Source organism: Elephantulus edwardii, unplaced genomic scaffold (assembly GCF_000299155.1).
Source record: "Elephantulus edwardii isolate Elephantulus edwardi_28Jun2011 unplaced genomic scaffold, EleEdw1.0 scaffold00443, whole genome shotgun sequence".
NCBI lineage: Eukaryota > Metazoa > Chordata > Mammalia > Macroscelidea > Macroscelididae > Elephantulus > Elephantulus edwardii.
Window position 1 is genome coordinate 212,039 of NW_006400193.1, and position 11,112 is coordinate 223,150.

At 42.2% G+C, this 11,112-nt stretch overlaps 1 pseudogene; it reads left to right on the plus strand.

Moving 5' to 3' along the window:
* Positions 1-2,966: 2,966 nt before the first annotated feature.
* LOC102858077 lies at positions 2,967-5,277 on the plus strand (annotated as a pseudogene).
* The last annotated feature ends 5,835 nt before the right edge of the window (positions 5,278-11,112 follow it).

Consider the following 11,112-nt stretch of genomic DNA (forward strand, 5'->3'; position numbering starts at 1 on the left):
GGAGGCTCATAAGGCTTAAATAAAGGTGGAGTTGTAACTCTAAAAAAAAAATTATTATTTGTGTGTGTGTGTGTGTGTGTGTGTACCGTCAAATCAGATTCGACTGGTACAGGAGGAGATTGTTCCTCCTTCTCCAGCAAAGCATCTGGTGGATTCGAACCGCTCATCTCTGGGATTGCAGTGCACCTTCCTGCCACCAGGCCACCAGAGCTCGCCGTAAGACAAATTTCCGTTATCCTGAGAATTAAAACTGCTGCCATACAGAGTCCCACTTTAAAACCAAAAACTTTAACAGAGCAAATGTTGCTGAGCTATGCAGGTATTGAATGCTGAAATGGCAAATGGTTTGCTACATAAATACTTAGTGTTGTGTGCACACCATTTAAAAAACTGCGACAAAAGAATTCATTTAATATAATTGTTACAATAATAATTTTTATTAGTTTTAGAAACTCTTCTTCTTGTTATGTACAACAAGAGTTGCTCTAAACGTTGCTCTGAGCCAATTTCATTGTCTCTGACACACCTACCCTCATTACCAAAGTTACTACTCTGTTACTCTATCTCATCCATAGTCTACTCTGTTGTCCCTCTACCTTTCCAAGCATGATATCCTTCTCCAACGACTGGCCCCTCCTGGTTATATACCCAAAGTATGTGAGACAGAGTCTCAAAATCCTTGCCTCCAAAGAGCAGCTTGATTTCACCCTTTCCAGGTCATACTTGTTTGTTTTCTTGACAGTTCATGGTGTGTTCAAAACTGTTCTCCAGCACCACAAATCAAAGGCATCAATTCTTCTGTCAACCTTGGTCATTTTTTCCAGCTCTCTGATGCACAGCAAGTAATTGCAAAGATGATGACCTGAATCAGGTGCACCTTAGTCTCTAGACTGACATCCTTGCTCTTCCACACCCTGGAGAGGTCATTGAGCGCAGTTTTCCCTAATGCAATTCATCTTTTTGTTTCCTGACTACTGTTGCCAAGAGCGTTGACTGTGGTACTGAGTAAACAGAAATTGTTAACAACCTCAATCTCTTCTCCATCTATCACGATGCTGCCAGTTGGCCTAGTGGCCAATCTTTGTCTTCTTGATTTTGAGCTTTAATCCATATTGCAAGCTGCAGTCCTTGACCCTCTGCAACAGATATTTCAGGCCCTCCTCAGTTTCAGCAAGTAAGGTTGTGTTATCTGCATAACACAGGTTGTTGATGAATCTTTCTCCAATCTTGATGCCACATTCTTCCTCATAAAGTTTGGCCCCTCAAATGATCTCTTCCGCATACAGATTGAAAAAGGTATATAGAAAGGACAAATCCCTGATGCACTCTTTTTCTTATTTTGAACCATGCAGTTTCCTTGCTCTGTTCTGACAACAGCCTCTTAATCGAAGTATAGATACCATATATCTATAGTATATGAGTGCAATCAGGTGTTCTGAGATTCCCATTCTTCTCAAGGTTAGCCACAGTTTGTCGTGATCCACACACTCAAATGCCTTTGCATGGCAAATGAAACACACATAGACATTCCTCTGGTACGCTCTGCTTTCAGCCAAGATCCATCTGACACTAGCAATGATGTCCTTAGTGCCACAGCCTTTCCTAAACCCAGTTTGTATTTCTGATAGTTCTGTCAATGTACTATTCCAGTCATTTTTTTTTGTAATCTTCAGCAGAATTTTCCTTTGCTTGTGTACGTATTGATGATATTGTTTGATAATTTCTACACTTCGTTGGATCACCTTTTTTTGAAATAAGAATAAATATGAATCTCTTCTACTGTATTGATCAGATAATTGTCCTCTGTAAGGGACAAAGAGTGTAAGAGGCTGTATCCTTGGGATGTGGCTGTGTGTCTTGAACATAAAGGTGTCTTCAGAAGGAAGATTGCAAGCAGCTCTCATGAGGCATTCTGAGAAAGAGGACTGAAAACAGTTCTCATACATCTTGAGACACTTATTCCTTTGAGAATAGAAGCAATGTTCCCGTTCTTGATAAGGTTGTTGCAAATGTAAGAAAGCACCGTTTATGAATATAAAGAAGTCTTGCTTTAAAGTATGTCTTTTATCTGTGTACTTGGATACTGGCCCTATGAAGTAATCCTTAAAGTTTCCATTTCTCTGTGAACTATTTTTTTCTGAATGCTAATAAAAGCAGAGATTCTAGAGTTTTTCAGGGTTATTAGCCCGAGACAGCTTCTAGCCTTCTGGAATTACATTTTGCTTTGCTAGTCTTTCTTCCCAGGTTTGCTCTGCCCGGCAAGCAGAGAGGGCATGGTGCTGTTTGGGAGGGTGTTTGTGGCAGTTTTCGGATGCGAAGGACTACTTTGCCTCCAGGAGCCAGGCAAGCCAGGTTTGGCCTAGGGTTTAAGGCGGCAGCACAGGGCTTCAAGTCCAAAAGGGCTTTCATTGTTTCAGTCTTCCATTGTTTTTGTTCAGACATTCCTCTAGGTCGTATAGCCCTGTTGTACAAGTTGCCGGACCGCGTTCACTTTTGGTTGCTGTGAGGCTGAACACCGTGACACTGGTGTGTCAAATGCGTTAATGATTGGCTACCCAATGTGGACAGAGAGTGGGGTGGAGCTCCCCTATTAAAACAAGCTTGGAAGGAGGCGTGGCATCCACTTCCGTAATAGCTTGCCTCCGGAAACCCTATGAACCTGGAGAGAGGAAGAAAGGCGCCCAAAGTAGAGGACTCTCCTTCATAGGGTCGCTATGAGTCGCCTGCGACTCAACGGCACTTAACAACAACAACAACAACAGTCTTCCTTCAACTCCACCCATGAGAAACAACATTCTCCAGATTTCTTGGCACAAGCTTGATGAGCACTTCCAGGGCTGCATCTGTTCCTTGTAATATGTCAACTGGGTCAGCCCATTAGGGAGATCCTGGCAGCCGCTGTGCCGCCTTGCCTGTCATGTCTGAGGCCGGCGGGGCCAGGACCCGGCCCCGCCCAGCGGCCACCCATGCCACCACCTGCCTCCCCGCGCCGCTCCCCAGGCTCTGGGGGAGCGGGCAGCAGACCTGCCATGGCGTTGGAGGCGGCGGGCAGGGCAGAGGGCCCAGGTGGGGGCGGCTCTGCCCAGATCGCTGTGAGAGAAGGCGCAGCTGCGCTCTGCTCTGTGGACCAAGAAACTGGAGAGTACTCGGCAGTGTGCAAGGCGGGAAGAGTCTTTTAAATGTAATGGCTGGAAAAACCCCAACCCCTCGCCGACTTCCACCTTGGGCTGACCTGCAGCAGATCATTGTCTGCCTTACCGAGTCCTGCCGTAGTTGTAGCCACGCCCTAGCTGCTCATATTTCCCACCTGGAGAATGTGTCCGAGGAAGAAATGAACAGGTTCCTGCGAATCGTGCTGTATGTGGATTATCTCTTCACCTGTGTGCACAAGGAAGAAGACGCGGATACCAAACAAGTTTATTCCTACCTTTTCATTCAAGCTCTTGAGGAAAGGCTATTTTACAAAGAGGAAAACCTGTGGTGGAAGGTTCTTTGGAAAAGAAACTCCTATTTTAAAAGCCTAGTATTGAACAGGGTGTGAACAACTTTGTGCAGTATAAATTTAGTCACCTCCCATCAAAAGATGGCAAAAATGTTCCTCAATCGCATCAACTACTGACACCTGGAGGCTCCCTTTCAGCGAAGGCTGCATTCTCCTCACGATGATCTTTCTGAATACAAAGAGAATGACACAAGGTGGCTGCAATGTGCCACCATTCTGTGGCAGTCTACCTCCGTATGAAACCGTGCAGGTGTTTGGGAGAACTCTGCTTCGCTCTGTCTTCATCATCATGATGTAGCAGCTTCTGGAGGAGGGCCGGCAGGAGAAAGACAAGCTGCCCCTGCAGAAACGAACGCTAATCCTCACCCACTTCCCCAAGTTTCTGTCCATGCTAGAGGAAGAAATTCATAGTCAGAACTCTCCCATCTGGGATCAGGACTTTCTTTCCACCTCTACCAGAAGCAGCCATCTAGGAATCCAGAGAGTTATCAACCCGTCTCCCATGGCTGGAACGCTCCCGCCCACTCAAACCCGTCAGTCTCTAGAGCATCTGACTGGAAGGAGTGCCAGCCCTGCCTGCAGAGGTTCTGGGCTTCAGATGAACACAGGAGAAAAGAGGAAAAATAATGACTCGCATCCTTTGGAGGAAGCGAAGAAACCTTGAATTAAAGGGGATATTCCGATGGATTTAGTCAAGGAGGTCATGTCCACAATCACAGAACCTGCAGCGATCCTGGGACCAGAGACCAATCTTCTGTTAAGCATACTCAGCCAGGGATGAGGCAGTGAGGCCTGGAGGAATGCAGAGGAGTGATTGAATTCTATATGGTTAGCAACTCCCTGAGCCAGAAACCCAACATGATGACTATGATGTGGCGGAACGTCTTCTCCCACCAGCTGCCCCGAATGCCAAAGGAGTACATTGCGGCTCATCTTTGACCCAAAACATAAAACCCTGGCTTTAATTAAAGATGGCCGTGTCATTGGTGATACCTGTTTCTGTATGGTCCCATTGCAAGGAGTCACGGAGATTGTCTTCTATGCTGTGACCTCAAATGAACAAGTCAAGGACTATGTAATACACATAATAAACCACTTGAAAGAATACCATACAAAACACAACATCCTGAACTTCCTCATGTATGTAGATGAACATGCAATTGGGTACTTCAAGAAACGGGGTTTTTCCAAAGAAATCAAAATACTTAAAACCAAATACATTGACTACATCAAGGATTATGAAGGAGCTCCTTTAATGGGATGTGAGCTAAATCCGAAGATACCATACACAGAGTTTTCTGTCATAATAAAAAAGCAGGAGATAATTTAAAAACTGATGGAAAGAAAGCAAGCCCAGGTTTGAAAGGTGTACCTGGGACTTTCTTGTTTCAAAGACAGAGTCTGGCAGATTCCCATCGAGAGCATTCTTGGCATTAGAAAGACAGGCTGGAAACCAAGTAGAAAAGAGAGAAGTGGAAATCCCAAAGACGCTGACCAGGTTTACAGCACACTCAAGAGCGTCCTCCAGCTGGTGAAGAGCCACCAAAGTGCTTGGCCTTTCATGGACGCTGTGAAGAGAATTGAAGCTCTGGGATGGATTTGAAAACCTCAAAAATAGGTACTATGTGTGTCTAAGAAATTATTCATGGCAGACTTACAGTTAGTGTTTACCAACTGCAGAGTGCAACCCACAGGAAAGGGAATACTACAAATGTATCAATATCCTGGAGAAGTTCTTCAGTAAAATTAAGGAAGCTGGATTAAACTACAAGTGAATTCCTTTACCCCTCAGCTGCTTAGAAATGCTTCAAGCAGTTTGCTTAAAGCAGAAATGGTTTAGTTTTACAAAGAATTGGACATACTTATTGAAGTAAATGCAATAAGTAGCACTTTTGAAAACCAAAACAAAAAATAACCTAACCTTTTTATATTTGCAGCTACATATTTAAATTGAGTAGACTTTAATTTGTTTACTGCTATTAATGTAAAGTTTCTATGGCATGCCTATTAGTTGAATATCCAATAATAGACCATCAGGGATTTCCTCAAATTCTGTCTCTGAGGAAATTGGACACAGTACCATGATTTGGGGAAATCCAGAAAAACCTTCAGACCGCGCATGTTTCCTTTCTTCTTCGTCTTTTTCTTAATGGGGTTTGAGAGTGTATTACTTTCTGAAGGATTTTTAAGGGTAAGGCTGCATAATTAAAATAAAAAAAAACCTAAAAGGTGAAGTGTGTGATGTTTGAGGTCTCATAGACTTTATATATATGTGTGTGTGTGTGTACACATATATGTGTATATATACATACATATATATTTTTTTAAACACTCAGAGTAGGTGCTTTGAGCAGTTCTAAAAGTTGCTGTTCTAAAAAGCAACTGCTTATTCTTAAGGTGGAGATCCTAAATAATGCAAACCTTTTTGTAAGCATCCGATTTTTTTGATAATTCTGTCTACCTAAAGCAAACGTGTGTGCACATAGCCACTGTTTTAATACTTTCTCTACACAAATGTGGTATGTCACATTTGACTCTACTTATGCGGGACCTAAGTTTCAAAAGAGAATTTCCAGGTTCATAAAGGCCTATAATTGACTTGCTATAAAGCTTGAGATTAAACCCAACATGCTTTACTAGAGAAGCTACTTGTCATCTGTAGCCATGAATTCTGGTCAGTATCTGTCTGTTAAAGATTTTTGCCCTTTCAGTGCTACATCCTTACCCCCAGCCCCATAATATATGTGCACATTTTTTACTGTTGCATCTCTCAATTTTATTCATTGCCTGAGATAAAGTAACTGTCCCTCATGTTGGTTGTCAGTATTTTAACACCCACACTGATAAGATGGGCCCAGGGTCTTCCCACCAAAAGCCCTCATAGGTCTTTTCTTACACTGCCTTGGGATTCCAGCTCAAGGCATTAATTTCATTCCTGATGACACTACGGAGAAAAACACATCTGCCATCTCAACTCTGAAACAGCAGTTCACAGGAAGCATACATGAAGGTCATCTTACTGGCCTCAGACACTAATTTTTATGACACAAATTTAGAACTGGATTTTTATAAAGGATTAGCTTTTAAAGGTGAATGAAACGTAATGTTTTTTTTTTAAACTTAATGTTTTTTTATGTATACTTTTCTTTTTAAACTTAATGTTTTATATCAGCATGAATTTCAAAACCATTTCAGGAACAGGTTTGAGGCCTTGGAGCATCAATGAGCATAGACCAAATGAGCTCTGGAAGGATATCAAGAAAATCATCCATGAAGAATGCAAAAGATCATTACAAAGGCTGAAGAAGAAGAAAAGACCAAGATGGATATCAGATGAGACTCTGAGTATTGCATTAGAGCACTGAGAGACCAAAGCTAAAGGAAGAAATCAAGAAATCAAAGAGCTGAAAAGAAAATTTCAAAAGGCAGCCCAGGACGACAAAGCAAGATACTATAATGAATATGTGCAGAGAGCTGGAGCAGAAAATGAAAAGGGCTGAACTCGCTCAGCGTTTCTTAAGCTGAAGGAGTTGAAAAACAAACTCAAGCCACGGGTGGCAATACTTAAGGATACTTTGGGGTAGAATGTTAAATGATCCAGGAAGTATCAAAAGAAGATGGAAGGAGTACACTGCATCAGAAGGAATTGGCTGACACAGAAGAATTTAATGAAATAACATATGAGCAAGAGCCTATGGTGATAAAAGAGGAAGTTCAAGTTGCTCTGAAGGAATTGGCAAAAAACAAGTTCCCAGGAGTTGACAGCATACCAATTGACTTATTTCAACAAATAGACGCTGCCCTGGATGTGCTCACTAAGTTGTGTCAAGAAATCTGGCCAACTGACTGGAAGAAATCAGTGTTTTTTCCCATTCCAAAGAAAGCTGACCCAACAGAGTGTGGAAATTATCAAACAATATCATTAATATCATATACAAGCAAGGTTCTGCTGAAAATTATCCAAAGATGTTTGGAGCAATTTGTCAACAGAGAACTGCTAGAGGTGCAGACTTGATTTATAAGAGGTCTTGGTACTAGGGATATTATAGCTAATGTTAGATGGATCTTGGCAGAAAGCAGAGAATACCAGAGGACTGTCTATCTGTGCTTCATTGATTATACAAAGGCTTTTGACTGTGTGGATCATAACAAGCTATGTATGGCTGACTCTGAGAGCAATGGGAATCCCAGAACATTTGATAGTGCTAGTGTGAAACCTAAACTTGGATCAAGAGGCAGTCGTCAGAACAGAACAAGGAGACACTACATGGTTCAAAATCAACAAGGGGGTCCTTTTCAATCTGTATGCAGAACAGATCATCTGAGACACTGGGCTGTACGAGGAGGAATGTGGCATCAGGATTGGTGGAAGAGTCATCAACAACCTGCATTATGCAGATGACACAACCCTGCTTGCTGAAACTGAGGGGGACCTAAAGCGCTTGCTGCAGGACAAGGACTGCAGCCTTTAATATGGATTGAAGCTCAACAACAGCAGCCAGGAAATCAAGAGACAAATTGCATTGGGAAAGTCAGCTGTGAAGGACCTCTCAAGAGTACTGAAGAGCAACGACATAAGTCTGGAGATTAAGGTGCACCTGATCCAGGCTACAGTCTTTGCAATTATGTGCTATGCATCGGAGAGTTGGACAATGAATAGGGATGATAGAGAATTGATGCCTTTGAGCTGTGGTGCTGGAGAAGAGTGTTGAATATACCATGGACTGATAGGAGAACAAACAAGTTTTTCTGGAGAGGGTGAAGCCAGAATGCTCCTTGGAGTCAAGGATTGTGAAGCTTCATCTGACATACTTTGGGCATGATGCAAGGAGGGACTAGTCCTCGGAGAGGAACATCATGTTTGGGAGAGTGGAGAGGAAGGCCCTTGATGAGATGGATTGATTCTGTGATTGGGGTGGTGGGTATGAGTGTGTTTGAGATGACAAGGTTGGCACAGGATAGAAAGGCATTTAGGGCTCTTGTACATATGGTCTCTATGAGTCGCAAGCGACTCTACGGCACATAACATCAGCATAAATAAATGGAAGAGATCATTACTAGTTCTAAACAATTGTGAGAGAATGCACAGATGGAAGGAAGCCTACAAATGGCTGTTGAGAGCATGGTTTTTGTTAAGAGAAATTCAGAATGCTCAGCTGAGAAATGCCTCAACCCTTTCAAGTCTAACAAACTGCCTTGTGTGGCCTCTAGATTTCTCCCCCCCTCCCAAGATTTCTAATGAAGCGTTCTGAAGCTTTGGCTTCAGTACCACACCCTGGTCTTTAACAATGCTGTGTGCCAGGTTTGTCAAAGCATCTATCCGTCTTGGTATCCTGTGAAAGTGTGTTATTTTTTTAGCAGATGTTCTCATAGAATACGGTTTTTAAAATCAGATTCTCTTCTATAGTGAAAGCATTTTTATGTTTTCTAATTTAAAAAGTGATATTTTCTTAACAGATAACTGTGCAATAAAGCCGAAGTAGGATGAGTGGTTTTTCCAAAAGCTTTATCAGCTGATAAGATGTTACATTTGTAAGATTAATATACTGCATTGGTTTAAAATATATTTTAAAAAACTTCCCCCCCCCCAGGGGAGCTCTGGTAGCCTAGTGGCAAAGAGCTGCAACTACAATCCCAGGGGCACACGGTTCGAATCCACCAGATGCTCTGCCGGGGAAGGAGGGACAATCTCCTCCTGTACCTGTCAGATCTGATTTGACGGTACACTCACACAAAAATAATAAAATAAAATAAAAATTTTAAAAAGAACCCCAAAAACAAAACTTCGCCCCCAAAAGAAAAGAATTATGTCAATTGGTATTCCAGCAATTACTGAAAGCTTGTGCTTTACCACTCCTTCCGAACAGCTTAACCTTCCTCCTTCATCACCACTGCTTCGTGAACATGAGTTGTTTCATGAAATACTTCTGTCAGTTCTTTTTGGTACAGTGACTTTGTGCACTCCTTCCATCTTCTTTTGATGTTTACTGGATCATTCATTATTCTGTCCACAGAATCTTTAAGTATTGCAACTCGAGGCTTGAATTTGTTTTCTTCCTTCAGCTTAAGAAATGCTGTATTCAACCATTTTGATTTTCTGACTCTAGCTCTTTGCACATTTCATTACAATACTTTTTTCTATTTGCTTAGAAAGTTCATATACACTGTACTTCACACTATTCTTCATTCATATTGTTTTTCATACAATCATTCTCATGCATTATTGTTGTTGCTATGTTCCATCAAGTCACCTGCAACCCAGAGTGACCCTATCTACAACAACCATAAACCCTACTCTATACTGTGCCAATCTCACTGTCTCCAACACACCTACCTCGATTGCCCCAGTCACTGAATCAATCTACCTCATAGAGGGTCGTCTTCTCCTGTAGTGTCCTTCCACCCTACCAAGCATGATGTTCCTCTCCAAGGATTGGTCCCTCCTTGCAACATGTCTAAAGTATGTCAGACAAAGCTTGAGAATCCTTGCCTCCAAGGAGCAGCCTGGTTTAACCCTCTCTAGAACTAACTTGTTCATTTTCTTAGTGGTCCATGGTATAGTCAATACTCTTCTCCAGCACCACAGCTCAAAGGCATCAATTCTCCTTCTATCCTCCCTGGTATTGTCCAGCTATCTGACACATAGCAAGTGATTGCAAATACCATGGATTGCAAAGGTCAGGCAAACCTTAGTCTTCAGAGTGACATCATTGCTCTTCAGTACTTTGGAGAGGTCTGTAACAACAGACTTTCCCCATCACAATGCATCTTTTGATTTCCTGGTTGCTGGTGCCAAGAGTTTTGACTGTGGAGCCAAGTAAATGAAAGATGTTAACAGTCTCAATCTATTCACCATCCATCATGATGCTACCAATTGGCACAGTGGTGAGAATCTTTGCTTTCTTGATATTGAACCTCAATGCATATTCCTTGACTTTCTGCAAAAAGTGCTTCAGGTCTTCCTCAGTTTCAGCAAGCAGGGTTGTGTCATCTGCATAATGCATATTGTTGATGACTCTTCCTCCAATCCTGATGTCACATTTCTCCTCATACAGCCCAGTGTCCTGGATAATCTGTTCTGCATATGGATTGAAAATGCATATGGATTGAAAAGGTATGGAGACAGGACACATCTCTGGTGTACACCCTTCCCAATTTTGAACCATGCAGTGTTTCCTAGCTCTGTTCTGACGATTGCCTCCTGGTCCAAATATATAGGTTTCATGTTAGCACGATCAAGTATTCTGGGATTCCCATTCCTCTTAGAGTTAGCCACAATTTGTTGTGATCCACACAGTCAAAAGCCTTTGCATAATCAATGAAACACAGATATACATTCCTCTGGTACTCCCTGCTTTCACCAAGATCCATCTAACATTAGCTACAATATTCCTAGTACCACAATCCCTTCTAAACCTAGCCTGGACTTCTGGCAGTTCTCTGTTGATGTGCTGGTCCAGTCATTTTTGGATAATCTTCAACAGAATTTTGCTTGCATGTGATATTGATATTGTTCAATAATTTCTACACTCTGTTGGGTCACCTTCCTTTGGAATGGGAACAAATATAGATCTTTTCCAATCACTTGGCCAAGTAGTTGTCCTCCAGAT